The sequence below is a fragment of the Brassica napus genome, chromosome C5 (genome assembly GCF_020379485.1).
Source record: "Brassica napus cultivar Da-Ae chromosome C5, Da-Ae, whole genome shotgun sequence".
Classification (NCBI taxonomy): domain Eukaryota; kingdom Viridiplantae; phylum Streptophyta; class Magnoliopsida; order Brassicales; family Brassicaceae; genus Brassica; species Brassica napus.
The window spans coordinates 28,332,069-28,352,673 of record NC_063448.1 but is presented as its reverse complement, the minus strand read 5'-3'; the positions used below and the strand labels follow the sequence as shown (position 1 = coordinate 28,352,673).

At 33.3% G+C, this 20,605-nt stretch overlaps 2 long non-coding RNA genes and 1 pseudogene across 2 annotated transcripts; all 3 read right to left on the bottom strand.

Moving 5' to 3' along the window:
• Window positions 1–4,376: 4,376 nt before the first annotated feature.
• On the bottom strand, window positions 4,377–8,521 carry LOC106425000 (annotated as a pseudogene).
• A 5,295-nt stretch (window positions 8,522–13,816) lies between these two features.
• Window positions 13,817–15,697, bottom strand: LOC125587886. The gene is made up of 2 exons (XR_007324284.1): window positions 14,949–15,697; window positions 13,817–13,991 (listed from the first exon to the last, which is right to left on the bottom strand). It is a non-coding gene; the product is annotated as an uncharacterized LOC125587886 (long non-coding RNA).
• A 920-nt stretch (window positions 15,698–16,617) lies between these two features.
• LOC106425022 lies at window positions 16,618–19,220 on the bottom strand. The gene is made up of 3 exons (XR_001284994.3): window positions 17,412–19,220; window positions 17,245–17,337; window positions 16,618–17,178 (listed from the first exon to the last, which is right to left on the bottom strand). It is a non-coding gene; the product is annotated as an uncharacterized LOC106425022 (long non-coding RNA).
• Window positions 19,221–20,605: the final 1,385 nt, after the last annotated feature.

Sequence of the window (20,605 nt, the reverse complement as noted above, 5' to 3'; positions counted from 1 at the left end):
TTGATGAAGCTTCAGAAAGAAGACACTGAGACTTTTTTTGGAGCAAGTTCTCATTCTCATTCGAACTGAATCAGATTTTCATAAGTCAAGCTAATGACTAAAAATAAACGCTGGGTGGGAGACAACCCACTATTAGGCAATTTTTACTTAGTTTTATTTTTCGTATTTTACTGATTTTTCGTATTTATTTAATGTAGGTCAAAAAAAAGGAACAGTGCGAACGACACTGTAGCAGCACCATCGAGCGACATTGTAGCTGCGATACTATAGCAAAGCTACTGTAGCAGAAATATTGTTCATCGAAAAAAAATATTGGTTTTATTTTCATTTATTACTGATGTTGTGCTTTATTTATTTCAGGAAAAAAGACCCGAGGAAGACGAGTTTGCACAAGAATCGACGATGGCTAGCTAGCATCGATCGACAGAGCATCATGAGTATGGATCGCCACTTAACTGTGTTGGTTGACACTCACATCAAAGGCATGTATATCGTTTTTCCTTGTTATATTGAGTACTTATTATTTAATTATTCCACCAATCTTAGACTGTATAATATTGGTGACAGTGTTGTTTAAGTCTGGGGGAGGTTCTACCGATGTTGTGTTTTATTTTAAGTTTTATTATTATGTGTTTTATTGAGTCAAGAAGGGGATGATGAAATTTTTCAATTTACTTACTATCTAACCACTATCTAGCACCATTTTTTTAGGTTATTGACCGCGGGGTGTACTGAATGGAAACACCAAAGTGGACCACCTGCCAATAAACATCCACGCTAGCTGAGAAAGTCTAAAGGAACCAAAGCTGGCCTCCAACCTTAATCAACTTTCTTGTTTTGGGGCTTGGTATACATTGGATTGGATTCCTCTTTCAAATCTGGAAGATAAAAAACTGTGTGTTGCTAGTTCCCCTCTCTCTCCCCTTCAGTTTTTAAAAGAATTAGAACATGATTTAGTTCCTACAACCATTAAAGCTTGATTCATAATATTCTAGAAAGAGATGAAGGTCAAAAAGAAGTGAACATGATCTGTTGGCTACAACCATTAGAATTTGATTCATGGAAGCCTGTCTAAATACTCAGTCAATTAAAAAAAGTAAAATGATAGCCTTTAAAGGAGACATTGACTGAGAGAAGTGAGAATAGAGGGAGAAAATGAACTAGTGAAGACTACCTATGTGTTCAGATACTTGCTTGAATAAGAGTCCATGTGTCATTTGATCGATATTCCCAAGATTTAGCCTACACATTTTATGCAGAAATGAGGTCAGCATAGGGATATGTCAAGCGGAATCAGCTGAGCAGTGGGCTAGATGGTTTGGTTGCTAAGCTAAGTTCTAGTACATGAAGTGTCTCAAAAGTTGGCACTGATCTGATGTGGCTTGCAACATTGCAGAGGTGAAAATAGTAAGTTTAAAATTGTATGAGTCTCTGCTGTTTTCAAACTTCTTTCAAATGTTTATTCTTGTTTCTTGAGGACAAGCAAAAGGGTAAGTCTGGGAAAGTTGATATAACATGGATTTTACCCATTTTTCGCCGTAGTATATGAGTGTTTTAGAATATATTATATGGGTTTGGAGTATGTTTTAGAGAATTTTCAGGTTCAAATACGTTTAGAAGAACTTTGGTGATTTTAGAGCCTTTTGAAACCTTTTGAGGTGCAGAACTACACAGACGCGCCAGATGTTTAGATATAGATGGAGACCTTCCTACGGTGCGATTGAGCTGATCCTTTGACACAAGATTTCAATTTGAGTAAGATTTCCAATGCCACCAGTTTGAGGTCAATCCAACAGTGAGATCAGACGTTATGTCCGTCTTACTGAAGAGTGGTCAGTCTGCCTCGCAAGAGGAAGCTGTCGAGGAGATGAAAGAATGTCGATCGACGACAAAGGTGATGCCAGAACGCAGGCCTAGTATATTTCAAGACCGACTTAAGCCCATAAGCCACCACAAATTACCAGAATACCCATGGACGACCTAAAACCATATTTATGTGTTTTCTATGCTATTGTTGATGGCTACGCTTTTTTCACTTTCTATTGTTCTTAGTTTTAGGTTAGGAGAGAAGAGAGAAACTCCTTTAGAGTCCTCTTGGAACTCCATTTGTTTTGGTTCTTATATCTATTGTTATTTCATCTATTTTTTCTATGATTTTCTGTGACAACTATCATGTCTGAGTAGATCCACCTGCTAAGTTTAGGGTTAATTAGGGTTCTTGATGGATTTGCCAAAACTATAGAATTTCTAGGGTGATAATTAGATATCCTTAGATAGAATTGTTCTTACTGCTTGTGTTCTAGAGTTGCGAACTAGAACCCTGAATCTAGGATAATTAGGAGCACTCGACAGCATGGTATATTACCTGAATTAATTCTCTTGGGCTAGGATTGTTAGAAACAAGCGACAACTGATTTAGAAAACCTAGTGAACGTTTCGATCAGATCGATAACGCTTGCCTAAGGAAGCATCGATCGATGCTGGATCGGTATCAACAAGCGACAACTGAGATACTGGACTTAGTCACGATAAGACTCACATGCGAATTTGAGTTCTAGGATTGTCATAACATACTGTTTGCATTCCATATCTCTATAATCTTGATTGTCTGAAACCCTAGATCTAACAACATTCCTTCCATCAAACAACTCATCAATCTACTGAATAACTGTCTTGTTCACCTGCTTTACTATATTTGATGCATTATTAAATTACTAGCCTAGCTTAATCGCGACTGGATTGATGTTATTGTGTGTCCACGCTTCATGTGGATTCGATCCCTAAGTAATACAATTGAACCTCTTATTTGAAAGAGTAAAAGTCTGGGTAATTTGAGTGATATCACCTACGTACCCGTTGTAGGATCAAGTCTAAACGTAATTTGATTATCATCTTCTCCAATGAGATGTCGGTTCCATCTGTCTCAAAGGGAGACATTGGTTTCGTCTATGTACCGCAAGTCATCGGCTTTCGTTTGTTATCGTCTAGAATAAGACGTCGTTTGTGATCGATTAAATAACATATTCGAAGGCTCGAACCGACTGAATATGATCTCGTTATATCCTGATCTCTAAAGGACAAGAACTCTTGTCTTTGTTGAATATGGAGACGTAAATTCCATTTGTATACTCCATTTTTGTAAACTGCATTTCCGTAATTTATGAATGCAATGCAGTTTACAAAAAAGAAACGAAAAAAATCTCCATTCGTCAGCCTCCCCGAAGAGCACGGGTTGCTTTGACCCATGGTCACACGTGTGGAATAAGCAGGAAGGAATGTATCTCCTTCCTCCTTGTTCAACAATTCCATGGTGGGAAAATTGTTTAATCATTATGTAACCATGATGATGAGTTAACATAGTTGTGAAATAACCCTTGTTATTATTTCTGTTGTGGATCCAGACACTATAAGAAAACAGCTTGTTTCCTATGAAAATCCGTCGGAATTTCGTTAGATTTTTTGACGAATTTCTAACGGACAAATTTCTCACGAAATTCCGATAGAAAAGTTTTTGACGGAATTCAGATGGAAAAATGTACGACGAAAACCCGATGGACAAATTTTCGACGAAATTCCGACTGTTATATTTCTCACGAAATTTCAACGAACAAAAATTCTGACAAAATTACGAAAGCGAAATTCAGACGAAAAAATTTTAAAAATCGTTTATAAGAAATATTTTAATTTTAATATATAAATAAAATAAAATTTAAAATTAGAAAAACGTTTTTGTAATATAGTTATTTTTAAGGGGAAATTTTATGTTTACCACTTTCACGGTACCACTTTTCATCTTTAGCATCACTAAAGGGACATTTTCAAAAATATATTCTTCATTAAGTGGCAAAAGACTCTTATACCCTTGTTATCTATATATATAATAAATCATTATTTAAATAAATAAAAAGAATTAAAAAAATTAAAAAAAAACTTCATTTTTTTTTATGTTTTCGAATTATACTTTTTCAAATTCGAACTTTTTTGAAATTTTTTTTTTTTGAAATTTTTTTTTTCTAAATTTTGTTTTTATGTTTTTTTCAAATTTTTTTTTAAAAATCGAAAATTATGTTTGAAACTATTTTTATAAAAAAAATTTAAATTTTTTAAGTCTTTATTTATATATTTATTAGAATATTAAATTTCACATTTCAAAAACCCTACCCCGCCCTTCAACTCTAAACCCTAAGTCTAGATTAGTTAACCCTAGGGGTATAAGTGTCTCTTACCATTCATTAAAAGTGGTTAGTGTAAACATGAAAAGTGGTACTATGAATGTGCTATTTGTGGCAATTTCCCTATTTTTAAAATTGTTTATGATAAATGTTTTTATAAACGTTTTATAAATTGAAATATTTTAAGACAAAGAGAAAACATTTTAATATTTTTTAAAAAAAATTTTGTAATTGAAACCGTTTTCTAAAAGTTTAAAAACGTTTTATTCAAATCTAAAAAAACACAAAAACCTTTTATGGGCTGAAAAGGTTTTATAAAACAAGTGAAAAACATCTTAATAAACTTTAGAAACAAGAAAATGTTTTATAAATTATAACAAACTTAAATTTTTTTTTAAAAAACTTAAAATGTTATATAAAAAGATTAAAACATTTAATAAAATCATAAAAACGTTTCAAAACAAAAAAAAACTTGAAAACATTATATATATATATATATATATATATTTTTTTAATAAAACTTTCAAAAACTATAAAAACTCCAAAAATGTTTTAAAATCTGAAAAACGTTGTATAACATAATAAAAACTTCAAAAATTTCTCAAAACAACAAATTAAATAAACAAACCACAAAATCACAATCAAAACCTATCTAAACCACAACCTAACAACAAAATCTACCAGTAATTCATAAAATTCTTCATCCTAACATAAATCAAATATTCGAAACCTAAAATTCACAATTTTACAATCAAAATGTAACATATGTCAAATGAGAAAAGGAAAGAGATGACTTACATAATTTGTGAGTTGAATTTGAGGAGTTTAAGGCTTAGAATCGCCGGATTAGAGAGAGAGAATCAGAGAGAATTTGTGTATGTTTAGAGAGAGGGAGGAGAAACAAGAAAGAAGAAGGGCTTATGTTTTATATTAAAAATTTCTGACGGATTGAGTTTATCAGAAATTCGTCAGAATTTTTAGGCACTACAGCCAAAGACCGTCTAGCGAAAACGCCGCAGGAATCAAAATATTTAGTTGGATCGCTACCATGTGGGGCGGTCGATACAATACAAAACATGATCTCTTCTTCTCTACCTTCTCCTCTCCAAAAGCCAAGAGAGAGAGAGACTGCATCCCTTGCCTTCGCTAGCAAGCATACCAGTGGAGGATAGAAGTTCCAAAGTTCCGTTGACACAAAGAAATACTAGCAGAATTGGCGCTTCACGAAAAATTAGGCGCCTTTTTTCCAGGGCAATTTTCAATTTCCGACGAATTTCTGACGGATATACCATTTTCGTCGGAAATTCGTCGGAAATATATTCGTTATAAATTCGTCATAAATTCATCATAAATTTGTCAGAAATTTCCGACGAATTATGTATTGGGGTTTAGAAACATAGCAAAAATAGACCGATGATAGTCATTGATAATAAATTGATGATTTATAGGGGTTTATAATCTTCATAATAATATTTGAAAACTCTTGAAAACACAAATTAAAGATTGTAAGATAGATCACCGTAAAGTATTTGCTTATGTGTATAAATGTTAACAAGCAAGGTTATGTATCTGTCGATGCATCCATCTCAAGAATATATATATAGCTTTAAATAATTGAGGTATTATTAACCCACATCATATTTATCACTTAATATATGTCATGGTGATCTTGTATACGTTTTAACATTTATTTTGAATATTTTTTATCTAAAACTCAGTTTGTCGAGAATTCATCGGAAATTTATGACGAATTTCCTACGAAAATTTTGCAGTCCGTCTGAAGTTCGTCGGAAATTTTTGGTTCAATGTACACTACAAGCTTAATATGCCATTAATACAAATCATTAAATGTATTCCTTTGCCTTGCTTCTCACGACCTTCCTCTTCTCAACAAAACTCATTACTTTACGAAGAACAGCCTCAGTATCATCGTCTTGCATCAGCAGGTTATTAGAAAACAATGTCCTAAATCTAAAACATGTACAATAAGACATAATGCATATCCATTCTCCCAGGACGTAACGCAGGATCAAGCCGTTCTTTATGATTAGTCGTGAAGACGTTCACGATGATTCTCTCATCCCCAAAACTTGACCATAACCCGTCAATGAGATTCAGAATCCCAGATAACGTCACCTTCCCTCTATATTTTCATCTTCTCGAGACTCATCTTCTTCCCTGTCTCTAACCTCAGCATTGCAGTTAATACCCTCAATCACCAAAATCGAACGATTCATGGTAGAAAACAAAACCCTCTTCAACTCACGATTGTCATAAATACTAGTGAGCTCAAGATCAAACATGTTGATGTGTCTTAAATCTCAGTGTGCATACGTACACTTTATAGGATTAAGAAAATTTACTATTCTAGATAATATATTTTTCAAAGGATAAGGAAATCAGATTATGAAGCTGCTATAAATATGGGTCTAAGAGATTGTAAAGTGATTTTATTCACATAATAGTAAATATACAACAAAACACATCGAATATTTGCCGCAATCATTTTTGTTTTTTTCAAGTTTGATTCGCGTTTGTTCACAACAAAACACATCGAATTTGAGGTGATTAGCCAAGTTTGATTAGCGTTTGTTCACAACAAAACACATCGAATTTGAGGTCATTAATAGCCATGGCTTCAATCAAGCTAGATTTACCAGTGCCTGGTGGCTCATACAACAAGTAGCCACGTTTCCATGCTTTACCAACTCTCAAAACTCTTTACTCTTGAGAAACCTCTCAAAGTCATCGTTTATCTTCTTCTTCGCTCGGATCCATCGCCAAAGTGTCGAACATGGAAGGATGTTCGAGATTTATACACCCCCAGCTCACACCAGCGCCACCAGCGCATCCGTTGCTCTTCTCCACACCTTGGCTATAATCACCACTCTCAGACTCTTCTTGCTCTCTTCTGATATCGCAACGACGTGGCGCAGATAAGGTCCCATGACTTTCTCTCTGAGCTTCTTCTCGAACGTGAGCTCGAAGTATCGTTTGACTTTATCCCCTTTCGCTCGTTCTCCGTCTGAACATCTCACCTCGGCGTTCTCGAACGAACCCAGGATCTCTTCTCCTTTATCGTCAAGTGCTACTGCTTCGGTGTTTTGCCCGCTTCCATCTCTGGACTGGTCTTTTTTTTTGGTAAAAAAAATATCACCACCAAAGCTACCAAATGAATTATATATAAAATAAATCTCTGGACCGATCAAAATACGAGAAAACAGCTTGTTTCCTACAGACGATTTCATCAGAAATCCGTCGGAACAAGCTATTTCCGATGAATTTCGGGTGACAAAAAGTCATCGGTTCTATCTTGCCGGGGAAAAAAAACTCGTCGGAATTTCATTAGATTTTCTGACGAATTTCTGACGAAATGCATAGTAATATTTGAAAACAGACAAATTAAAGATTGTAAGATGGATCACCGTAAAGTATTTGCTTAAGTGTAAAATTGTTAATGAGCAAGGTTATGTATCCGTCGATGCATTCATCTCAAGAATATATATATAGCTTTAAATAATTGAGGTATTATTAACCCACATCATATTTAACACTTAATATATGTCATGGTGATCTTGTAGGTATCCGGTTTAACATTTATTTTGAATATTTTTTTATCTAAAACTCAGTTTGTCGGAAATTCGTCGGATATTTACTAGGAATAATTTCGTCGGAAATTTCCGACAAATTTGCTATATTTTATTTGCATTTCGTCGGATATTCGTCAGAAATTTCTGACGAATATCATACGAAATATAAACTCCAAATCTATACCTTAAATCATTTAATCTTCCTCGGGGATCATCGGTATTTTGTTGATTATTTCCGACAATAATCGACAAAAGAAAGTTCGTCGGAAATTCCTAGGATATTTCCGACAAAATACCGATGAATGGTAAAATTTCATATTCCTCGTAAATTCGTCAGAATTTCCTCAGAAATTTCCGACGAATATTTCTTCCGTCATAAATGACTATGTTTTCTTGTAGTGAGAGAGAGATGTCGTGGAAGAGCCATGTGACTTTCTTAAAAAGGTGTCAAAGTGATGATAAAGTATTTGTTTGTGGTCTTAGAGCTTGATCCCTCCTCCGTCGAGCCAGTCCAGACCGTGAAGATCCCTTTCTTGTCCTTTTATAGGACAATCTCTTCATGTTCTTAGTTGTTTCACATGCTCCTTACTTTTAGGATTGACTCTTTCATCGTTATTCATCTTACGTGATATGTGGAGGATAATCCTCAAGGTATTTGACTTGATCAAAATATTAATTAGATTTGTGCGGGCTTTACGGGCCTACTTTATTCAACGAGATAGATCTCACGGGCCTGTTTGAGCCTAACTCGAGTTGGAGCTAACCGGTTTTCTAATTCTTCTAGCGGGATGAATTTAGTGTGAAATCCAGTACCAACAATTGTCCCTTAGTTCTTCAAGTGAGGTGTGGAGAACGGGGAAGCCTTTTAACAACTGAAACAACATGAATCTAAATCAACTTTCCTTTAAAGAGTTCGCAAAGTCGTCGTTTTCCATTTGGTAGCGAGATCGAAACATGAGTTCGGTCTAAGCATTTGATCTTGGCTTGTTTGTCGTGATCGAAAAATGAGTTCGATCTAAGCCACTAGATGCATCAAGTCGTTTGAGGGTGATCAATTCGTTTATGTACATAGGTCCGGACAAGGTATCGATATAACCTGTTGAAAATGTCACGGGAGAGATGCTAGCTGGATGGACCTTGTTGTTGTACATGTAGTGGGCCGAGCTTGTCAATGGGGTTTGCTGATTTGAGAAGTATGAAGATTTCCCTTGATCTCTCTTGGTAGATCGGACTTCCATGATGAATATGTTTATTGAGTTGTTTTTTTAATTTATGAGCTTTTGATGTGAATCTGGTCGTTAATTTCGCGTCGATTCGGGTTTATGTCTATTTTTTTGTGTTTGTGTAAAGGTGTTGGAAATATATATCCCAATGAATCATCAAGTCAATGCAAAATGATTGGCTTCATGTCGATTGTCGAACTTTTACTTTGGTTTGGTTATAGGAGCAATTTATATCGCTCCTCCAAGTGTGTTACGAGATAGAATCTGAACAGGAATCTAATTAGCGGGCCATTGTTGGCCTAGGAACGCAGTTTATCGACGTTGTTTTTGATACGGTCGATGAGAGCTTGGGTCGTTTTGAGACCGTGTGGTAAAACTAGCTAAGCGTTCGAGCTTGTTTAAAGTTGAAAATAGGGTTCAATGAGATTTCGAGCCACTTGAGACTAAACAGTGAATCTCAATAGTAGTTTGAGCTACTGATAGTGCAAGAAGAGTGTATAAAACATTTTGTGTTGTATAAGTTTATTTATGAAATTATGAATCAATATGAATTTGATAACGTAAAGGTTGCAATAGTAATGCAAGAACATATATTATCTGATGCAATATATTGATATGCACAAATATATTATAAATAATTGTTTACTCACATGGAAGTGTTCCAGTTTTAGTGACTGCTAGCTGGCAGACAAGAAATGGTGTTCGATGTTTGATCATGTGTTCTTCGTGTAGCTGATGATAGGTCAAGGTATTCAGGTTGTGAATTATTTCTCAGACTTGGGCAGCACCACCAGACTTGATTTGCGCACAACTCGTAACGCCATCGTGAATCATATCGCGCTTACTGCCTCTTGTGTTTTTGCTTTTATTTGAAAATATCGTTAGACAACATGCGATCTTAAAATATTTCTGCATGGTTTGTCTTAGATTTGTCGTTTTCCTTCACATGAAATGATTTCGAGGTCGGGACCCATGATTAGATTTAGTGATGTTCTTGGTTTTAGTTGTTCGTGATTTCCCACGATTAGATTTACATAAAACATATTCGCTTTTTCTAGGGAAGGGGATATACTGGCCCCTCGAGTAGGTTGAGATTGTTTGAGGTCGAGCTACTTTTTGCAGTGGCTGGCTCTTTTCATAATGAAATGGATGGATTGTCACTTAAGGTTTATGTCTATTTTTTTGTGTTTGTGTAAAGGTGTTGGAAATATATATCCCAATGAATCATCAAGTCAATGCAAAATGATTGGCTACATGTCGATCGAACTTTTACTTTGGTTTGGTTAGAGGAGCAATTTATATCGCTCCTCCAAGTGTGTGGCGAGATAGAATCTGAACAGAAATCTAATTAGCAGGCCATTGGTGGCCTAGGAACGCAGTTTATCGACGTTGTTTTTGATACGGTCGATGAGAGCTTGGGTCTTTTTGAGACCGTGTGGTAAAACTAGCTAAGTGTTCGAGCTTGTTTAAAGTTGAAAATAGAGTTCGATGAGATTTCGAGCCACTTGAGACTAAAAAGTGAATCTCAATAGTAGTTTGAGCTACTGATAGTGCAAGAAGAGTGTATAAAACATTTTGTGTTGTATAAGTTTATTTATGAAATTATGAATCAATATGAATTTGATAACGTAAAGGTTGCAATAGTAATGCAAGAACATATATTATCTGATGCAATATATTGATATGCACAAATATATTATAAATAATTGTTTACTGACATGAATGTGCTCCAGTTTTAGTGACTGCTAGCTGGCAGACAAGAAATGGTGTTCGATGTTTGATCATGTGTTCTTTGTGTAGCTGATGATAGGTCAAGGTATTCAGGTTGTGAATTATTTCTCCGACTTGGGCAGCACCACCAGACTTGATTTGCGCACAACTCGTAACGCCATCGTGAATCATATCGCGCTTACTACCTCTTGTGTTTTTGTTTTTATTTGAAAATATCGTTAGACAACATGCGATCTTAAAATATTTCTGCATGGTTTGTCTTAGATTTGTCGTTTTCCTTCACATGAAATGATTTCGAGGTCGGGACCCATGATTAGATTTAGTGATGTTCTTGGTTTTAGTGGTTCGTGATTTCCCACGATTTGATTTACATAAAATATATTCGCTTTTCTAGGGAAGGGGATATACTGGCCCCTCGAGTAGGTTGAGATAGTTTGAGGTCCGGCTACTTTTTGCAGTGGCTGGCTCTTTTCATAATGAAATGGATGGATTGTCGCTTAAGGAGTGTGGAAAACAAGGCTTGAGCTTTCTGTGGAGAGAGAGAGAGAGAGAGCGATCTGACAACTATGGGTTTTGGGTCTTGACGCCTAGATCTCTAGAAATCTTTACAGAGCTTCGTGTGAGTTTTTACAACTTAGAAAAAGGAGGTACCTTCTATTTATATGAAAAATGAAAGGAACCGTAGGTTTACCTAATGGAAAGTATTACTACAAAAAAACACATGGCTAACGACTGCCATATTTGTCATTATCTTGTAGTATTGTTTGTCGTTAACAGTGTGTTAACGACGAATAATAAATCGTCGTAAACCGTTGGAGTAACAGATATTTCACCTTATTTCGTCGCAATTTTTTCATAAATAAGTAGTATACTAATTTATCATAAACTATACATACATTTACAAGTTAAGCTTTCATCATAAAAGGATCACTACAAAAAAACACATGACTAACGACTGCCATATTTGTCATTATCTTGTCGTATTGTTTGTCGTTAACTGTGTGTTAACGACGAATAATAAATCGTCGTAAACCGTTGGAGTAACAGATATTTCACCTTTATTTCGTCGTGATTGTTACGACGAACCAATTTTGTCATAAATAAGTAGTATACTAATTTATCATAAACTATACATACATTTACAAGTTAAGCTTTCATCGTAAAAGGATCGTAGAGGTTTGTTGTAAACTGGTCATTAACTATCATAATAGTTAGGTTGTTTTGCCAATATAAAATTTACGACGATTTTCTAACAATTGTGGTTGTTATTTCGTCGTTAAAGGTAATGGTAAAATAACAATATATCTCTCATTAATTAGTTGTATATTTTACGATGAAATAACAAATGGCATTAGTAAATTCTTACTCCTATTTATATGAAAAATGAAAGGAACCGTAGGTTTACCTGATGGAACGTATCACTACAAAAAAACACATGGCTAACGACTGCCATATTTGTCGTTATCTTGTAGTAGTGTTTGTCGTTAACTGTGTGTTAACGACGAATAATAAATCATCGTAAACCGTTGGAGTAACAGATATTTCACCTTTATTTTTCGTGATAGTTACGACAGACGAACCATTTTTTTCATAAATAAGTAGTATACTAATTTATCATAAACTATACATACATTTACAAGTTAAGCTTTCATCGTAAAAGGATCGCTACAAAAACCAGATGGCTAACGACTGCTAAATTTGTCGTTATTTTGTAGTATTGTTTATCGTTAAATGTGTGTCAACGACGAATAATAAATCGCCGTAAGCCGTTAGAGTAACATATATTTCACCTTTATCTCGTCGTGATAGTTACGATGAACCAATTCTGTCATAAATAAGTAGTATACTAATTTATCATAAACTATACATACATTTACAAGTTAAGCTTTCATCGTAAAAGGATCGTAGAGGTTTTTTGTAAACTGGTCATTCATTATCATAATAGTTTGGTTGTTTTGCCAATATAAAATTTACGACGATTTTCTAACAATTGTGGTTATTATTTCGTCGTTAAAGGTAATGGTAAAATAACAATGTATCTCTCGTTAATCCCCTAGACTATATTTACGAAGTGATTTTGCCACATGTCTTCTCTACAATCAATTTCACAAAACAAATATGACATGGCTACTGAAATTGATGACATGGCTTCCGGAAAAATATGACGTGGATAATTTTATTTAATGTTGATTTATATTTTTGGCAAACTTATTAGAATATGGTAATAATTCATATATTACATTTAATATTGATATTTATTTTTGTTAAACTTTTTTTAAATATGGTAATAGCTCATACATCATCTATAAAATAAATATATTCATATATAACATTTCAAATTTCGAAATATTATTATTTTTGTATAATTACACAATTTGTATTACTAAAGCTTTCTAAAATTTCTAAAATTTTTTAAAAAATTAAATATCTAATCGTAAAATCATTAGTTTCTTATATATCTACAAATTTTATAAATATTGTTTAGGCTAAAATTTTGATAATTATACAATTTTTATTAGTTTTATGCAAATTGATTTAATATATATCAAATCTATATTAAATATTAGTAAGAAAATAGTAAAATATATAATATTTAATAAAATTTATTTTTAAATATAAATTAGATTAAAAAAAATTCTTACTGCACATGGTGCAGGAAAACACCTAGTTAGTTGTAAATTTTAAGATGAAATAACAAATGGCATTAGTAAATTCTTTGTAACTCTTACGATGAATTGACATCATAATCTTCGTTAATCTAATCTATTAAAACATGAGTACGTTTTAGAAATAACCCAGAGTTTTCCACAAATATTACATCCTTATGCCACTGCCTTTAAAACACAGAGTTTTGATTTATTTTCTAAACCAAGACAAACGTTTTGTGTATTAATAAACCGTTCAATGACAAACCAATTATAAACCACATCATATCGTTTTAAATACTTACTAAAACATATTATTGCAAAACCAGTACTGAACCATAACATTACAAAACCATCGTAATCATCGCTGTTGTCAATCTTAAATCTAAAACATAAAACATCGAATTCAATTGTGATACTACCTAAGTTCATTTTTGTCTACTGAATCGAATGAGTTAATAGAGACCCTCCTAAATAGATTTTCATAATTAAACTTAAACATCCAATTTCAGTTTAGATAATACCTCGTCCAATTTCAGTTTAGATAATACCTCGGTTTATCTTGGTATGCAGAATCAAAACCCCAATTTAGATCGATACAGGTCCATGTCATTGCCGAGTCAATTAAGCCTGAAAATATCAATATGTAATTAAAATTATGTAATTCAACATCAAAGATAACTTAAACAAGTCAATATTATCGCTTACAATTAAATAAAGAAAAATCTAAACTAAACATTCAATAATATACTAAACGAAATTACTTGCCCAAATATATTATATATTTAAGCAATCTCCATTACAATTGGGATATCAATCAAATGCCAAAAGATTATTTTTTTTTTGTTTCTAATCTTGTCAATCACGTTTAATATCTACTCATACCTAAAATCGTGTGATACGTTAACTTTATAACAAGCAAATCAATTTTTGGAATAAAATCGACCAGTATATGCGATATTAATGCTAAAAATCACAACTAACTACATCTTAAATAATTTTGTGGCGTTTACCCTACCTTTACTAACTAGCTATATATATCTCTTCCCCCATAACGTGAAAACCATATCATTCTACACAATTCCTCTTAAAATGTCTACCATGAGGTAATAAGGTATGTTTTTTTGATAGTTTTGATGTCTTATACGGTTATGTTTGGATGTGTTCTTTTAAAAACAAAATAGATTTGTATGCGTTTTCTTGTGTACACCGTGCAAGAATACGACATAATGAATTTCCACTTTTGTTCTTTGCAGATTTCAGGCCTTCACAATTGTTCTATGGTGGAAGAATGTTTGCTTTTTCACAAAGATTTTTTTTTAGTTATGCAAACATTAGTTTTGATTTCCAATAATTCTATTCAATAAGATTGTTATAATTTTGATTTCGACTACTGAAAGAATTTTTTGCTGTGATTTAAAACCATTTCCAAAAAAAATCTGTTGTTATATAAGTTAATCATTATCATAAACCCTTATATACATCACTGAAGAAAGTAAAAAACAAACATCTAATCTTAAGCCAGGGTTCAATAATCTAATTCCTTATGCTACATTGTCCTACTTTTTCACCTTATGAATTACTAACCGTATTAAACGTCTTTTGTCCAGTCAAGGTTGTTGTCTTCTTTTGCATTTTGATTACAGATTCTTGGTTCTCTCCATGTCTATACTGCGACACTTTTAAAAAGTTCAATACAGCATATGATCATAGTACTAAATGATGATTGAATGAATTTAAATTAGGAGACAATCATATCTAAATAAGAACACATACATTTAAGATTGACTACATGATTAGTGTGCCTTCCCTTTGCTATGTGATGTTACAACTCATTCTCATCTGCCTGAGCTTTTCTATAAATCACTTCTATCCCCTGTCCCTCTGTTTCTCCCTAAAGAGTTGTTCGTCTATATTACAACTAGATTTTGTTAACTCATTCCATCCTACTCTTCAGCTAAAGATTTTGATTTCTGTTTTATCTTAGTTTAATTATCTAAACTATTATATTAAACAGAAAATCATAGATTAGAATTACCTTTGCAAGGCATAAAGATCTCACATCGAGACGAAGTCCTCGAAATTATTATTTGTAGTCCGCAAACAAACCATAGCTTCTACTGATTCTTTACCGATCTGTAAGGGGCTGAGGTTTTTTCTTCATGATTAAACCGATAGAAGGGTCTTGGTATCACACACCTTTGATGGATATTAAGAAATCATAACACAGAATATAAATTAGAGAAAAAGACAAAAATAGCACTAAATCAAGTTTTTGTTCCCAAACTAGCACTCAAAGTCAAAAGTCACAAAAATAGCCTTAATGTTTTATCAAAAGTCACAAACTTAGGATTTAGAGTTAAAGGGTGGGGTTTGGGGTTTAGGGTTTAGGGTTTAGGGTTTAAAGTTTAGGGTTTAAGGTTTAGATTTTAGGGTTTAGGGTTTAGGGTTTAGGGTTTAGAGTTGAGAAATGAGGTTTTGGGGATAAGATTTCAAATTTTGAAAAATAAAAAAATTAAAATTGTCAAAGATAAACTTAGAAATGTGTTATTTTGGTCATTTTAGTTTTTGAGTGTTATTTTTGTGATATAAACTTAGAAATATGCTATTTTGGAGATTTGCCCTATAAATTAGAACAACTAACTGTTTAAAAATCAAGTTCAGCCTAAATATACAAACTCGAACCTGTATCCCAAAATCTCCTGTAGCCATCAATAGATCTATCTTCTGCCATCCTTTGAGCGAAAACTTCACAGCTGTTTGGGCAGTTCTCGCCAGGGACGGCAATGACAAAGAGATCGGTCGTAGAAGGCATCCCAGTTTCTGCTTTTTCCCCAAATTTTTTTTTTATGGGCTTCCATTAATTTTTAAGGTCCAATATAATTTTTGTTAAATATGATATACCTATTTATAATTCATAACAAAAAAGGCCAAATTCAATTTATTAACTTGGGCTTGTTATATTCAATTGCTAGAGATCGTTTTTTTTAATGTTTCTTTGGTTACTTTTCCAATAGTTTATATTGTTTCTGTCTAAATATTTTTTTTAAATAGATATTATAATTTTAAAATTATATTCTAATCACTAAATTTATAGTAAATTTTATAAGACACACAAAATCTTAACAGAATACTCTAATATCTTACATTTTAATGTTTATGTTACCAAGTAAAATTAAAAAAATATAATAAAAGAAGTATACAACCTCATAGTTAAAAAATGGACACTAAAAAAAATTAAAAAGATACACCAATGTTAGAGGTCAATAACCTATGGAACACATTAATATTTTTACAACAAACAAAAACATATAATTATATAGAAGGTACATCCGCGCGGATCAAAAGCTAGTTCGTCTTAAAATTAATTAGGGATTACGTCAATTACGTAATTTTTTGCAAAAATTATTATAATTTCATCAATTTCAAGTTAATAATTTTAAAATTCAAAAATAAATTTTAAATGGAAATATTGAAAATTATTTTACAAAACAAAAATATTAAAGAAAATAGAAATAAAAATTTAACTAACGGTTGAGGTTGATGTCTTCTAAGAATTCCAAGCTGGTGACTTCGGTTCTTCACTCTAAATCCACGTGTTCCTCCGTGGAGCGGTGTGGTGGATCTGGAATCCCGAGGTTGCAGCGCCTAAGCTCCAACATCCGTTTCATCTTCAGGTTTCCAACGGCGATGAGGGTGAGTTTCGTTTCATCTCCTTTGAACTCCCAAAACTCCTTCCAGTCGGAGACCATGTTTTCTAAGCGTGTATTCGCCTTACCAGTGAACATTGGCATTTACCTTTTCGTGCCGTTTTTTTCTGGGAATTTTTTTTAATTAGGTCTTGTTAGGAAAACATATATTAATATTATTAGTAAGAGCTTACCTCAAAAAAATTGAATCACATGGTCCTAATGTGCACGGGTTTCAAACTTCAACTGGGATGCGGCTCTGTGCCACCCAACCGTCGACTTCAAACCTGCAAAATAATAGAAATATAACAAATTGGACAAATTATAACTAAATTATAAATAATAAGTTTTTAAAAAGTACCAGAAAGTGTCTCTCGGTAGATCGGGATCCAATACATCTAAACCTTATCGTCTCGGATGGACGAGAAGATTCTCAATTATATCGGGCATATGTAGCTTCTGTAGGCACAATCAAATCCAGATGAAGTCCATCCGCAGGTGCCAGGGGCGCTGCATGTGCAGGAGGCACATCCGGAGCCGCAGGGGGAGCAACCGGTGCTGCAAGCCTGCAACCAGAGGTGCCTGATGAGGAACCGGTGGTGGAGCTCTCTACGAGCCGGTGTTGGAGCTATCTAGGACTGAGAGTCGGGGATGACTTATAGAGCCAAAGAAAGACCTGAGCAACTAGATGCGCCTACATGTCCCATGTGAAACGTCTCACTATAATGTGGATATTTTTGTCCTTTATTCCTAGGAGGGTCAACGATCTATTTAATCCACGATAACTATTATATAACACCAGATATCTCCCAAACTATAACCTCGTTCTATTTCTCTCCCGGTATAAAGTTTTAGTCTTATTTCTCCACAAATATTGGGTAAGTCAAACCCAATTCAAAATCTTTAATTCCCAACAGTAAATCAAACAAACCAAAATCTAGTCAGACATAAAACCCAACCAAACATAAAACCCAACCAGAAATAAAATAAACCTAACCCGACATTACACTTATTAATAAACCAGACAGATTTAAATTCCCAAATTAATCTAACTGAATTATTAAGAACCCTAAAAACGTTTCTCTGTGTTAACAGCTTCAAGGAATCAATTTGGTTTCTCCATAACAAAATAAATCATTTATATAACAAACTTGATTCTAAATAATTTGATTTCTTCTTCCTCCCGGTTCCCGCGTAGGAGTTTGAGCAATGAATCTTCTGGTTAAGAAAAAGAAGACTAAGGATATAGATGTTCGCTTATAGAATGTTTTACAAGAAGATTAGTCAATCTTAATTTGACAATGAAATCAACTTTAAGAAAATGAATTTGAAACTGTAAAACCATTTTCCGAATGGGACATGTGTAACAAAGCATCAGATTCATCAATCCGGTACGTAATCAAAATTTAAGAAAGGGTATTGAATGATTTTTTCTGCTGCTGTCATCTTAGCTTTGCAAGATCTCAGACTCAAGCTTCGTCCTCTAGCTTTCGTCACTACCTTCCTTCCTTCTCCAATTCTTCGATCTCTGCATCAATATCGCAGGGTTAGCCTTCACGGTCAGTGATTCACATCAATATCGCAGGGTTCGATTTTTTTTTTGTTGCAAAGAACAAAGGAGAAGATGATGATTGGAGAGGCAGAGATGATTGTGGTTGCTGGGTCCGGTAGTGACCAATATTTTTGGGTTAGTTTCGGTTCAAATGAGAGTTAATTATGTGTTATTGGTTAATTGGTCTTCTATTGTTTTATAGTTAGATTTATTTAGTTTTGGTTTAATTTATATACAGTAAACCAGAGTAATCCAATTTTATGGGTTTAGAGGTTTCGAACTTTGATTCTAGAGAAATAAGTATTTAATCTTTTTTCTACGGGGAAATAAAGCTGAAATTTTATATTCGGGGATAAATAGAATAAGGTCATAGTTTGGGAAATATCTGGTGGTATACGATAGTTTTCGTGGGGAAATAGCTCATCGGAAACTATCTACAAAAAAAAAATCAAATTAAAACATTTTAATAAGACAACAAATTATATTCAGTAATTATGCAACCTTAACCTTAACTACTTTCACTACTTTCATAACCTAAACTAACTCCGCACCCTAAATTAGTTATGTTACCTAAACTAATTTACCTAAACTAATTAGGTTAATCTAAACTATATATATATTTATATTTTTTTTAAATTATTTTCTAGGCACAAAAGAGTTCTAGAGAGTGGTGAGAAGAGTAGAGAGGAAGGGCGCAGGGAGGAAAATAAATTTCTTCGTTAATGTTACGACGAAATAACAAGAATCCGCTTTTTTTGGGAATGGCTTGGGTTAATATAGAAAAATAAATTTCTTCGTTAATGCTACGACGAAATAACAAGAATCCGCTTTTTTCCTTCGTTTTTTCCTTATGACGAATTAACGAGGACCAGTGTTTTTCAGTTACGATGAAATAATGAGACCCATTTTTTCTTTACGATGAATGACAAAGAACCCGCATTTTGAACGTTACGACTAAATATATTTATGACTAATAATCAATGTCGTTTTAGGTTCCGGCATACGGATTAAGGAAACAATTAACTATTACCTATACACCTAACCATATTTCAACCAAAAGAAAAATAAAGGGGTTATGGGGGGGGGGAATGGTTTGGGTTAATATAGGAAAATAAATTTCTTCGTTAATGTTACGACGAAATAACAAGAATCCGTTTTTTTCCTTCGTTTTTTCCTTAGGACGAATTAACGAGGACCAGTGTTTTTCAATTACGATGAAATAATGAAACCCATTTTTTCTTTACGATGAATGACAAAGAACCCGTATTTTGAACGTTACGACAAAATATATTTATGACGAATAATCAATGTCATGCATTTTTTTGTTCATGTCGAATTAACGAGAAATTAATTTATTACTCCCTCTGTTTCATTATAAGTGTCGTTTTAGTTTTCGGCACACGGATTAAGGAAACAATTAATTTTGTACATTTCCTATAAAAAACACTATTACCTATACACCTAACCATATTTCAACCAATAGAAAAATAAATTTTGCATAAAATTAATAAATTTTGCATTGAAAATCGAAAACGACACTTATTTTGTAACGAAAAAAATTCTCTAAAACGACACTTAATATGAAACGGAGGGAGTATGAATTATTTAACGAGTTAGTCTCATACCTTGAATCCCTAAACATGAATCCATAAACCTTGATTACGACAAATCTTCGTAAGTAAGTGATTCGTTGACCACCGAGTTAAGATGAATCATCTTAATTATGTGGTAACAAATGCACTTAACTTGTAAAAATGAAACAGATACGCATAAAACTACTTTGACATAACTTTATAACATTTACACATAAAAAACCATACATGAATGGAGTCTGAAATTCATTTTTATATATAGAAAACATATTTGTTGAGCAGAAAAACATTATGAGATCACTTCAATCTGATATATCAATCTAGTTGTCATCACTACACTGATTATTATTTTCATCAAATTCATCTTCATTTACATCATCCATCGTATCGTTAGAAAGATCTTCATATTCA